We start from the raw sequence: 14645 nt of genomic DNA on the forward strand, positions 1-14645 counted from the left end.
AAATAAAATAAAATACAAAAAAATATGAGAACAAAAGTATCAGTTGGGTTTAGTCAGAATAAACGTTTTCAGATTTACAGATTATAGGCGTATTTACAGTTTTTTAAATATTTTAAATTATAAATATCCCCTAAGTTTAAGATATTGCCCTAAAAAGTGCACTCAATTATGGCTGAGTAGAACTGAATCAGCAGCTCCTGTGGCAGGTTGAACTTCTTCAGCTGGTGAAGGAAGGACAGTCTCTGATGAGCCTTTTTCACATGGAGTCAATGTGATTATCCACTTCAGGTCCTGAGAGATGGCAGTGCCCAGAAACCTGAATGACTCCTCTGCTTCCACAGTGCTGTCCATGATGGTGAGTGTGGGAGTGCTGGGCTGTTCCCCCTGAAGTCCACCATCATATGAAAACATAAAGATATGTTTAACCTCTTTGTTCTGCATCTATGAACTCGATAACGCCGCTCAGAGCTAACTTTCCTCTGGACCTGTTTTATGTTTAACTCCCCCGCAGTCAAAAAAATAACTCTTTGAATGAACATAAAAAAATCATGGAAAGGTTTTCGACGTAATTAACTTTATTTCAGCATTATGCAATTCTGTTATTACAATTGAATGTATTTACATTGAGTCAACTTAATATACCAAAGTTAATTCAACTATGGTTGGGCATAGCTTAATTTAATATTTTAATATAATAATTTAATAATTTAACATAATTGTCAGTGAATTTAAAAAGGCTTCCTGATACGTTTCAGGTATTCATAGTATTCATTCATCCAATACATCAAAGTTTATTTTAATGTCACATTAATACATTTCTAGTATAAGTACTATCTACCAATAGCACTTGTTAGCTTCTTAAATTATAAGATTTACATGCTTCATCAACTAAAGCATTTGCTGATAGGATTGCTAAGTTTTCAGCCTAACCAAAATGCTCCATTCTTCTCCACAATGGTAACCCACTGTAATTTAATAATTGCAATATAATTGAATATTAAACACAATTACGCACTATAAAGTCTTCTCCTTTTCTCATTTTCTCAAAAATTATTCTCTCTTAATTCAGCCATATGGAAAGCATGCTGGGAACTAACAAGCACAGCCCAGTTTCAGTTAATGCAACACAAATCATTCATGCAATCCAACACAAACAGATTAAGTAAACTGAAATTTTTACATATTTAAGTAGATTGAACACAATCAAATTAAGTTTGGACAAAATGTATAGATTTGTGTTGCTTAAGCTCGTTGTAATTAAACAATTTCAACAAGCAGCAAATATATATATATATATATATATATATATATATATATTTGAGTGTGGTTGAGCCTAACTTTTCCTGGAAATCTTGCTCGCCACTTTGACCAGACTACCAAGTCTGTTTTTATTTGTCAGGGAGAGGCTTCCAAACCAAGCAGATATGCAGAAAGATAAGACCGATTCACTCTGTCTAGGATAGGGGAATCTATGAGCTGAAAGCGATGCCATCATATGTTGCTTTTTTGCATTTTCTCTACATTGGATGCATGCAAAATGCGTGCTAAATTAGTGATTATGTCTACTGAACGAGTATATTTATTTAATTCTCCAAAAAATAACGAGAAAATTTCATTTAATTGAAAGGAGAGGTTTTTTTTTTCTCTCCAAAATAATTCAGTTACTAATCTGTACAGGTCTGTGAGACCATCCACAATACCCTCAAAAAGAGAAATCTGATCAGAAAATGCACTAAACAACATCATCTCATGTGTGCATATGAACTAAATATTCTAAGTCCAGAGGTTGCCGACTTAGGCCCTGTTTACACGAGAACGCTCGCGGGTGAAAACGTAAAAATATTTTATCGGATGTGCCTTTCGTTTCCACGGCGACGGCATTTTTGAGGCTTAAAAACGCAAAAAAGTGAAACCACTCTCCAGAGTGGAAATCTTAAAAACGCTCCACCGTCGCGTTCCCGTATTAATGGTAAAAACACTAAAGTCTGCTTGACAGTGAAGGTTATACACAGGCGCGCGGACTTGGTGTTGTTGTGTGGCAGTGCTCCACATCGCCACCTAGCCGCCTGGAGTGCATACTACATTGAATTTCACGCACTTTTGCGGCACCAAATGCACGCGGATTTCCCAACCAAAACGCTCGTAAAAACGCAGAATAAAAAGCATTGTCCACTTTTGCATTTTCTCTTCAGAATCATTTCCGTGTATAATTTCCATCAAAGTCGCTACCTCATTATGAGAACCAGCTGGAAGATCACTGGACAGACACAGACAGATAGTTATTACAATATGCTAAACATTAATGAAAACTTGTAAATGGGTTGTACAACATGTAATGTTCGAACGCTCTTGCTTACTGCTGTGCGTTTTGCTCTATTTCTTTTAAATTTTTTATCGCTCTATCAATTTTATATATTTTTATATTTGATCTCCTTTTATCACCTAATTTTAACTTTAGCAAATCAGCACAGTGCTCAAACGATTACTACATGTAACCGGGGCAGGAAAAGCCTGATATTTGATTAAATTCTCTGGTGAATCTGCCCTATGACTCAGCAACTCATGCCCAGATGAGAAAGAGCGTGTCAGACTGGAGGAGAGTAACACATTCTCATCCCAAAAAGTCATATAACTGACGTCTTGGGACGTCTTTTGACCATACGTCAATATCCGCCTTTTTAGGGCCCCCTTAAACGTCGGTAGATGGCGATCCCGGGCCGTCATACAACTGACGCTTTACCTTTAACGTCAGTTAGGTGACGGGGTAGGTTTAGGTCTGGGGTAGAGTTAGGATCCCATAACCTCATCTACCGACGTTTAAGGGGGCCCTAAAAAGGCGAATATTGACGTATGGTCAAAATACGTCCCTTAACGTCAGTTATATGACGTCTTGGGAGGAGACCGGGTTGAGAGACGGACTGTTTGCAGTTTGAGACGGACTGGGGAGTCACACAGGGGGAGAAATAGTCGATTAAACTGTTAAAGACAGTACATTTTCAGTTTGATATTGACTTGGGCATTTGTGGTGATAACAGTCGTGAGTGTATCGTTGATTCGGCTGCTCATACCAGTGAGGTCTTCCGTGGGGAAGGGGAACTTCGGTGTTGGTGGAGATTGAGTTCATCTGTAAGCTAAAGTCAAAAGTTGGCAGCTGCAGTCCATGAATAGGATGTAAATTTGGCATTTGCTTACATAGGCTGTAACAAAATAAATTAGTCAAAAATAACGTTATGCTGTAGCGATTAATCACATTTGAGCAGTTCGCCTCTATTTGTATATGTTCAAATCTCCCAGTTTGAATTGCAGAGAAGACCGCTTACTGAAAACAAAAGAACAGATCATTGAGATTATGAGTTATACACAAAAACTTTTTAACGTTGTACGGACACATAATTGTTTTTATAATATTATATCTCCCTTCTCTATTAAAAAAAACAGTTGTTGAATATTACCAGGGAGTAGGTTATTGTTTGCTTTATACATTATTTGTGCTGTTTGAACATAAACCAGATCAGTAAATTTCAACGTCTTGGATTTTAAAAATAATACATTTGTGTGATCTCTATAAGCAGCACCATGAATCATCCTTATGGCTCTTTTTTGTAACATAAATAAAGATAATAGTCTGCATCTGTAAGTATTACCCCAAACCTCTACACAATACTTTAAATATGGTAATATCAGCGCACAGTAAAGAATGTGGAGTGATTTGTAGTTCAGAACATGTTTCGCTTTGTTCAATATTGAAATACTTCTTGAAAGTTTACATGTTTTATGTGAGATTTCCAACTTATTTTATCGTCTATTATCACCCCAAGAAACTTGTTTTCATTAACCCTTTCTATGTCCACCCCATCTACCTGTATCCGAATTTAATAACATGAAGTTAGTTTTATTAATGTTTAATGATAATTTATTTTTTATCAAACCTTCTTTTTAATTTATACATTGCTGAAGTAGTACTCTCCACTAAAAAAATATTTGTGTCATCCGCAAATAGCACTAGTTTCACTGTCTTTGTAAATTTACATAGATAATTTATATATAACAAAAACAATTTTGGACCCAGAACTGACCCCTGTGGGACGCCACAAGTAATGTCCAATGTAATGTAACATGAAGTTAGCTTCATTAATGTTTAATGATAATTTATTTTTATCAAACCATCTTTTTAATTTATACATTGCTGAAGTTAATTGAAGTTGAGTGTTTACTATTCACTAGTAAACTTCACAGATAACAATCCGCTGACTGAAACATAGAAGTTGTAACATGCTTTTGATATCTTCTACAGTTAATTCTATAACTATACGAATTAATAATAACTCGTCGTTCAAGAATAGTTTGCCAAAGTTTTGAACTAAAACATGCAAATGCATTTTTTATTTAATTAATTGTTCCGCTTGTGAGGCAATACTCTTTCAGTAAACACGAGTTGAGTAACCTCAGAGAAGTGCTATCCACATGTTGTGATTTTTGCTGTGCACATGTGTATTAGTGTCCTTTGTGATGGACGCATCTTCGATCCGATGATATCCACAAACTCCACAATGAATAGCTTAGTATCCGAAAACTGATATCTTCACAACTGGCATTTTTCATGGTATTGTGTCATGCAAGGTCATTGCAAAATGTAGAGAAATGGGCGAGGTGTTTTAATTTCCCTTGCTTTTATTGTATTCTAATTTGTATTCATTTCTGTGTAAAGCATTTTGAAATAGTGTCTGAAATGTGCCACATAAATGAACTTGCCTTGCCTGACAAACATCATGTCGGCTGTCAATCCATTTACATACACAAAGGAGCATCTGTTCAACATATGATTTGATTAGTAAAGTAGATCTAAAAAGCAAACTGAAAAATACTATCCTAGAGATCAAGTGACAAAAGCTCAAAAGTTTGCAATCAGTAAAAGAGTTATAATGCTGAAACTACAGCTTTCATATCAGGAATATTACACAGAAAATAGATATTTTAAATTGTAATATTTCTGTTTTCACTATTAACTGATCTAGAAAGCAAGAAATGTCATGACTGGTGATGTTCTGGGTGTTTTCTGCTGTGTATAAAAGTGTACACTGACTTCCCAAATCAGCTGCAAAAACACAAACAAACAAATAAGCGAGCCCTGGTGTGTGTTTCCGAAAACACGAAATACAAACCTCAGACCGTCTCCACATGTTTCTGATACTCATGTTTCTGTGTGACTGATTCTCTAACATTATTATACAAATTACAGTAAACCATTCGATTTATCACACCATATATAGCAAAGAAACTTTCTGTTAACCAATTAACAGTCTTTTTCTGTTAAAATCAGTAATTAAATGAAATATTAAAAGGAAGGTGACGGTCATGTTATTTTTTTTATAACAACTATGAGTTTCAATGTAAACAACAATTGATTTATATTATATTTACTTCTATATATTTTTTATGCCATTAGTTAATATATGCTATAACCATTATACAACCTTTTTTGGATCTTAAAGGTTTGAATACACAGAAACAGTGAAGCAAAATATATTTAAAGTCCCCCTTTGGTGAAAATGAAGCTTTTAATGTTATGTCTATGTGGCGTTTTTAATATGATTTAAGACCAACCATGTGTATATTCATAAATCAACAGCATTGCTAGCTATTTTCTGATTGAGAATGTGAATTTAGAGAGTAGAAGACAGTGTTGATTTCAAGGGGATTTTCTGTTCTCACAAGGACCTGTAAATGAAAATATTTAGCTCATTACATATTACTATAATTTTATACTCATTTCCATTTGTGCATGTTATTTTCAGTTGTGATAACAGACTTACGTTGAGCATTGTTCACCTTCTGGATCACCCGTTTAGGAGTTTGAGTCCATCGCAGTGTCAAACCTGTGAATCCTCTTTTAGCAAGAGCAGATCCCAACTAAAAAAATACATTCATAGTGAACAGATTAGATCATGGGATGATAGACTTAAACATTCCTCACTAAAAAGCACAGTATGTCATTGTGATGTCAGGAAGACACTGGATTCGGGTGAACCTGACGGTAAGCTCCAACATCAGACGAAATTGTTTACTTGATAGAGACAAAATCATCATTTAGTGGTCTTTTCCACTTGTGTCATCCAGAATATATTATTTTGAAACACAAGCGATACACAAGCTGATAATAAGTGTACTGCCATGCATTTCAGGTTTTTCATTTTCAACCAACATTTAACGTCTGCCCAATGTTCGATCTTGAGGAAGAAGGGTGGCGTTTTCATTTAAACCAGTTCTCTTTTTGTAAGTGCAAATGCTTTAATAATTATAATAATAATTTGATGTACAATAAATCTACACTGAAAAAGGTTCCAAAAGGTGTTTTATTTCACAGCGATACCATAGCAGAAATCCTAAAAAAACAAAAAAGTAATATGAAGAAGATCTCGGGTTACTTGATTGCAATCCCGTTCCCTGAAAAGCGGGAATGACATGATGAACTGAGTTCATTGGGAAAACATTTTTTAATTTTTTTGACCGGTTCTCAGGTACGTGTGGAAAACAAGAACTTGTCTTTAAATAACCCTTGACGATGACGTCATTGGAACTCGTGCTTATGAGAGGCTATAAAAGATGTCTGAAGAGTGTGAATCTCGTTCCACCGTTAACATCTCGTTCCAGGCTTACAGTCAAGTAACCCGAGATGTTCCCTATCAAAAGCTACACTTAATGCTGCGCTGACAGCGCTGTGGGAATACCGACACTGCTGCACTGGAAGTGTCTGGACCCCGCAAGCTTGTGTAGTGTGTGGAACAAACACAAAAATGGTCTCAGGTATGAGCTTGGAAGTCAAGGGCATGTGAGCCTGGAGTAACATGGAGAGAACCAGCCTAGCGCATCACATACTTTTTTTGCAAGGTAGCGCCTCTTGCCAAAGCCCTGAAGTCAGAAGCTTGTCAGGCGCTGAATCTAATGGTTCTCAACTTGCTCTTCAAGGACTATGGCCAAGACCAACAAAGGGATCTTTTGCTCTAACGGGAGGGCTTAGCCGCCTAACTTTATTGACGAAGCGGAAAATCAGAGGGTGCCTCCCGACTCAATCAGGGCATAGCAAGCCGATATGACAGCCACAAATACCCTGAGAGAAGCTGGGCATGTGCCAACTGATCAACGCTCACGAGCGTTTCTTCAAACTGGGGCATCAGCGTATAACCACGTGCCCTTGCACCCACCATAGTCAAATAAGTTGACGTTGAGGGTACAGAGCCATGTGAAAAATAAGGTTTCCCCCAAGAATGCTTTAACTCGTCATGAAAAGGTCCTTGCAGATTGGAGAGCCCATCGCCGAGGCTCCTCCCCTTTGCCACCGGACAGAAATGTGGACTTCTATCACTTGCTCTTTCTCCTATGGCCAGTCAAGCTGTAATCTGGCCTCTTCACAAGAGACCACAGAATAACTCCTCATGCACTTCATCATTGAGGGACGAGTGCTCAGAGGCGGCGTTCTCAAAGTCCATCTCCAGATAGCTATTTCGCCATTTAACTCTTCAGAATTATTTATAGCTTTTCTTGAGTGTGCATTCTAATGACATCATCATCATCAGGTTATTTAAAGACATGTTCTTGTTTTTGGCGTGTTCTTGACTTCAGAACAGGTCAAACAAAAATGTTTTCCCATAGCACTGTCAGCGCAGCACTGAGAGTAGCTTTTATAGCATTTCACCACTATAAAGAATATTTTGATTAATGGAAAGATTACATGAATGTTAAAGGTTCTTAATGGAACAATTAATGCCATTTACTATAAAATGCAGCAAAAACTGAATGACTTGAGAACAATTTGGCCTAATATTCAACATCTATGCTTCTCACAGTATTCAATAAAGGTTGAATGGGTTTCTTTCTCTCACCTGTTTCAGAACATTTTCTCTCACTGAAGGGTCAGTCAAATCATTGATGGATTTTAACTGCATTTTTACTAATGACCTTTTTAAACAGGGACCTAAACAAACACAGTCATACATGTAAATACGTAAAACTTAGAATTTAACTTATTAAATATTAGAACCTAGTACCTACACATAGGCATTTATTAAATTTCCATTTCCGTGTTCCTCAATGTGTCTTGTTGACAAAAAAAATATGACCACGTGAAGAGATTATTATTATCTGATATTATAAACCAATATGAGTGATGTACCTTGTCCATAGACCTTCACCTCACAGAGAGTGAGTCTCTTCATGTCTCCAGGAATGATCAGATTCACATAACGTCCCTCCATCCCACCACATAGATAGTTGTAGGACTCGCCTGCTGGAATAGCAGGAATAACAGCACATCTACAGACAGAGAGAGAAACCGATCAAGCAGATCAAGATACTGTCATATACGTATTCAAATTTACATTTGTACTCAAGCTCTCATGTTCTTTCAACCTCAAGAGTCTCACATGGGATTGTTGCTGCCGTTGTTCTCCAAAGAGTTCCCGATGCGAATCTCCGCTCCGTTTATTTGTTCTGCACAGCAATCTCGTCTGTTAGTGACGACCACTTTACTAACTCTGTAAATGTCATGCAGATCCAGCCTCCACCACGGGTTAGTCTGATTAAGGGTTGAGGAGCATCCCGTGTACAACTGCTGGAGACCTCGATCAACGGCCTTTTCAGCAAACCCGTCCCCAGATGTTGACGACTGTGTAGCGACTCCAGATACTGCCAGATTTTCTAAAAAAAAATGTATGAAAACAAGGCTTTTACATTGATGCACAAAGTTTGTAGCAGAAGTGAATATTGTTAGCGAAAAATGACTTGGGGTGAAGAGAGTCATTTCTGAGAGGCATTGGATCAGTTGTTTACTCAGAGGGCAGATTTTGCTTTATTTAACGCAAGACAAAGACTTTACGAATCGAGAAATTAGTAAGGGTGTCTTCTAGCAAGGTTGTGAAACAGAGAACAAGCACTAATATTATTGCAGCTCTTAAAGGCTGAGTTTACAAAAAATAATCTGATCTTTCACTCACATCTGACTGTTGGCACATGTATAAACACAAAAATCTGCCTGAGATCCGATAATTTCGCATCAGATTTGAGCTACTTCCAAATGTGGTTTTAAATCAGATATTCGATATCTGGACATCCGACCTCCGTCTAAACATGCATTTCCGATTCCCCTTTGGGTTCAAGCTACCACAAGGAGAGGACATGTTTATTCACAAAGAAAGCTTTTTAACACGATATTATGAGGCAGCCGTGCCTGTATGCGCTCACTCACAGTTTATATTTATCTATTTATCTTTGTAAATAAAATAAATTCAGAAACGTTAAGGAGCTGTCCGTGACTTTTTAAAATAAAATTCCTGAAAATGTTTCCTGAAGAGCGAACAAGACTTTGTGTTGGGTTGACCTGACCCAATGAGCTGGGCCCCCTCAGAGGCCAAGCCCACAGCTTCCACAGTTTGGGACGAGGGTGAAATATCAAGCCCTCTGCTTGGGACAGAAGGTCTCACCAGATGGGAAACTCCATAGGAAGCCTGTTTAAGAGAAACACTAGATCTGCGAACCAAACTTGAACCGGCCACCACAGGGCTACAAGAAGCAGGTGAAGATGGTCCCTGCGAACTCTTTCCAGTACTCCCGGGAGCAAAGCAATCAGGGGAAAAACATACAAACGTAGCCTCGGCCATTACCTGCCAAATACCCGTAGACTTCAACCTCACAAAGAGTAAGAATCTTCTGATCTCCAGGAAGATGAACAGTCACATAACGTCCAATCATCCCATGACACAAGTAGCTGTAGGACTCGCCTCCTCGAAAGTCTCGAATAACAGCACATCTACAGACAGAGAGAGAAACAGATGGAGATAAAGATAATATAATCTTCACATTCACATTAATCCTTCTCATTTGTGCTCAAGCTCTCATGTACTTTCAACCTCAAGAGTCTCACATGGGATTGTTGTTGCTGTTGTTCACTAAAGAGTTCCCGATGCGAATCTCCGTTCCATTTATTTGTTCTGGACAGCAATCTCGTCTTTTAGTGACGACCACATTACTAACTCGGTACATATCATGCAGATCCAGCCTCCACCACGGGTTAGTCTGATTAAGGGTTGAGGAGCATCCCGTGTACAACTGCTGGAAACCTCGATTACCATCAATGGCGTTTCCAGCAAACCAGTCCCCAGATGTTGACGACTGTGTAGCGGCTCCATCTATCGCCCGGTTTCCTGGGATATAAAGAATAAAGTTCTGACATGTCTTGACACTCAAAGTTTGAACATGCACTTGTGTGAATGAGATTTGAGAATGTCACTGGTTTGGGAGGACATGAATAAAGTGCAACAATTTTCAGTTTTGTATGGCATGACATATTGAAAAGTGTTCTACAAAACAGAATTACCTGCTATATACCCATAGACTTCAACCTCACTAATAGTAAGAGTCTTTAGATCTCCAGGAATGTGGACAATCACATAACGTCCCACCATACCGCCACACGAGTAGTTGGCTGTGGCTCCAGATGAAATATTGGAAATTACAGCACATCTACAGAGCGAGAGAGAGATCATCTGTTATCAGTTTCTGTTCATCTGGAGCTTTATTAATCAAAACAGTCAAAGGAGGCCTCACATGGTGTTGTTGTAAACGTCCAGAAAGTTCCCGACGCGAATCACTGCCCCGTTTATCCTGGTATAATAAGAGGGGGTCACTCTGTTAGTGACGGCTATTCTGTTGACTCTGTATACTTTCATCAGATCCACTCTCCACCACGGGTCCGTCTGCGTGTTAGTGTGGGCATAGGTTTCACGTACACCATCAACTGCATATTCGGCGTATTCGTTCATGTACATGGATGATTGGGTGGATGTTTGCCTTAATGCTAAATTTTCTGAAAGAAGACCAGTAAAAATACAGTTGTATTAAATTCTTGTTGAACATTTGGTCTTTAATAAAACTTTCAAATTAGAGTGAAAACAGAAAATATAAAAATTCTGGTGTTTTATGTGGTTTGGGAAGAAAAGGTCAGTTCAAACGAAATGAATATAATAGAGATAAAAATATATTTGAAAGCAAATAGATGCTTACCTTCCTCTCCATTCACCATTTCTTGAATCAATAAAAGCCCTGGGTTAAAAAAAATGATTTAAATGAGTTCACATCACCAGGTTCTGCCACTCTGTGAATTAAAGTAAACTTTTTCTCCAAACAATTCACTTTAATAGTCACTAATTAATCGCACATCATCTGAATGATAAAGGCATTGTAAAACATTGATCTGTGTATTAATGGCCCAGCTGGTGAAAACTTCTGACACATTAACAATAATCTGCATCTTGCAAAATACTGTCATCTGAAGTGAGTTAAGAAGACGCTCCTGTGAATCATGACTTTCTTGAGAAACCATTTGCATACACAAATGAGCACTGATTTCAAGATTTGTTTTGTAAAGCAGAACTAGAATAACAAAGTAAAAAAAAAACACTCCAAAGATCCAGCGATGAAGTTCATTTACAATCTATAAATTGAGAGAGGTATTTTATGCTAACCATGATAAAAGGAACATGTTTGGAAAGAAAAAAATGCAGTAAATCCACAGAAGAGGGTGAGATGAGTGCAAACTATACTAGAAACATAGTTTAATACAGTGTTAACATTAGTGTGAATCTAGTAAAATAGCAGATAATGTATGTTGTACTTTACCTAGTAAGATCCACAGGGAACTGAAGAGCTTCTTCATGGTTGATCACAGGTGTCCGTCTTTCGTTAGCGATGGAGAGTGTGTGTGAGTTATATACGTTTTACGGAGGATGAGCCGTTTAAATGTGTATCACATGATCAACCTTGTCTCTCCTCCTCTCTCATTCACTCTCCCTCATCCTCAGAATGTCTTGTTGTCTCTGTGTGCCGAGTTTTGTCAAGCTTGGACATTGTGTTCAGCAGCTTTAGGTTAACCTGTAAAAATTGGCGTTACCTGACTGATGAATTAACTTTTTTACGTTTTTCTCCAACTGCTCAGGATTTCATGGAGATCATGTGGAAAGACTCCATGTTTTGTCAGAGAAGATCTTCAGTGTAGATCAGCAAGTGAATATATGATAATGCATGAGGTGACTTGTTTCCAAAGTCCCTACATCTTCTCCTTTGACTATTTCCTCATCTGTAATTCAGAAATTTAATGCAGGACACAATGGAGTTTTTTTTTTGTTAATTACAGTAAAACATCTAAGTTATGCAACCTCTGTTCCCTGAGAACAGGGAACGAGACACTGTCTTGATGGCGCTTTAGGGAACGCCTCAGGCGTGACAGGTGTCTGAAATCACAATAAAATCACGGCAATCACATTGACCTGCGACATTAGCATTGCGTAGCGTTAATGATTAACGTGCGACCTGGTAGTATAAAAGGGCGACTTGCAAACCTTATCGTCTGAAGGCACTGTTCGGTAACAAGCCCCGAAGCATGGCGAGGAGACACAGTGTCTCATTCCCTGTTCTCAGGGAACAGAGGTTACAGTCGTAACCTAGACGTTCCCTTTCGAAAGGGAACTCGCACTGTGTCGATGACGCTTTGGGGGACGATATCCCAATGCCACCATGCTAAGGGGAGTGCATGCCAGGTGGCAGTGACAACTGTCAGAACCAGCAAATTTAAATGAAACGCTAGAATCACCCTCAGGTCACACTGGGCTGTCAGTGACAGCATTCCCTACGGTCATAGCCCAAGCCTCGCAGGAAAACCTCCATTCACATGGTTAAATGAAAGGCCTATCTGGACCTGCTCATGAACTGGAACCACAGTTTCCAATTAGAAGAGGTCCCTTCTAGGGAATGTGGCTAGTGAACCTGAAGGATCCCCAGCCAGTGCCAGTATTCAGGGGAACGTACTCACCCCGAAAGTGGGAGTAGGGCTAGACTTGAGAGCCACCCACCTACAACCCAGCTCTTGGAACCCACTATTTGTCCGATTGCCCACTATAGTGGCCAAATGTCCCGTCGACCCCAGCTGACCACTCCCAAGACACGCCCCTGTCCCTCGAACCCACTATTTGTCCGATTACCCACTATAGTGGCCAAATGTCCCGTTGACACCGGCTGACCACTCCCAAGCAACGCCCCCGTCCCATGAACCCATTTGTCCGATTACCCACTGTAGAGGCCAAATGTCCCGTTGACCCCACTGAACGGTCCCAAGCCACACCCCCGTCCCACGAACCCACTATTTGTCCGATTACCCACTGTAGAGGCCAAATGTCCCGTCGACCCCGGCTGACCACTCCCAAACCACACCCCCGTCCCACGAACCCACTATTTGTCCAATTACCCACTATAGTGGCCAAATGTCCCGTTGACCCCAGCTGAGCACTCCCAAGCCACGCCCCCGTCCCACGAACCCACTATTTGTCTGATTACCCATTGTAGAGGCCAAATGTCCCGTCGACCCCGGCTGACCACTCCCAAGCCACGCCCCCGTCCCACGAACCCACTATTTGTCCAATTGCCCACTATAGTGGCCAAATGTCCCGTCGACCCCGGCTGACCACTCCCAAGCCACGCCCCCGTCCCACGAACCCACTATTTGTCCAATTGCCCACTATAGTGGCCAAATGTCCCGTCGACCCCGGCTGACCACTCCCAAGCCACGCCCCCGTCCCACGAACCCACTATTTGTCCAATTGCCCACTATAGTGGCCAAATGTCCCGTCGACCCCGGCTGAGCACTCCCAAGACACGCCCCTGTCCCTCGAACCCACTATTTGTCCGATTACCCACTATAGTGGCCAAATGTCCCGTTGACCCCGGCTGAGCACTCCCAAGCCACGCCCCCGTCCCACGAACCCACTATTTGTCTGATTACCCATTGGAGAGACCAAATGTCCCGTCGACCCCGGCTGACCACTCCCAAGCCACGCCCCCGTCCCACGAACCCACTATTTGTCCAATTGCCCACTATAGTGGCCAAATGTCCCGTCGACCCCGGCTGACCACTCCCAAGCCACGCCCCCGTCCCACGAACCCACTATTTGTCCAATTGCCCACTATAGTGGCCAAATGTCCCGTCGACCCCAGCTGACCACTCCCAAGCCACGCCCCCGTCCCATGAACCCACTTTTTGTTTGATTACCAACTATAGTGGCCAAATGTTCTGTTGAACCCCGCTGACCACCCAGAAGTGTCACGCTGAGGCGTTCCTCAAACTGTCTCAGGACGCGAAAGGGAATCTTAGTTTCAGCTCAAAACATATCTAACAATAACATGAATTTAAAAGGAAAACAGATTATTGTCATTGCCATGCAAAAACGCACTTCATTTTGATACGTTGTTCAGAAAACAAGATTTAATATCTAAAGTCATTTTACTTCTCCATTAAATGTGTCCTGATGATTTAAGTTTATTTAGATGTTTTTACTGGAAAACACACAAAGCATTTTTTGCAGTGTAAAGAGAAATTGGAGATGTCATTAATGTTGTGTATTTTTATATATAACTCAACTTTTTAAGAAACTACAAACTTTAAACTGTTACAAGCTGTGATCAAGGAAGCTGAAATGTGCCACAAAACTTTTTTTTTTTTTTTGGTCACGTTCTTCCAATAAACGTATAAACATTGAATTGGTTTTTGTTTCTGTACTTTAACAGCTAATAACCCATCAAAAAAAGCTGCAACAGAGCAAATG

The 14645-nt window shown here is 39.9% G+C and overlaps 1 protein-coding gene across 2 annotated transcripts in view; it reads right to left on the reverse strand.

Moving 5' to 3' along the window:
• LOC120461256 (uncharacterized) overlaps positions 1-14645 on the reverse strand; it is a 48303-nt gene that overhangs the window by 18076 nt on the left and 15582 nt on the right. The gene's annotated exons all lie outside the window — the stretch shown is intronic.

Source organism: Pimephales promelas, chromosome 1 (genome assembly GCF_988280905.1).
Source record: "Pimephales promelas chromosome 1, fPimPro1.hap1.1, whole genome shotgun sequence".
In the NCBI taxonomy this organism is placed as follows: Eukaryota; Metazoa; Chordata; class Actinopteri; order Cypriniformes; family Leuciscidae; genus Pimephales; species Pimephales promelas.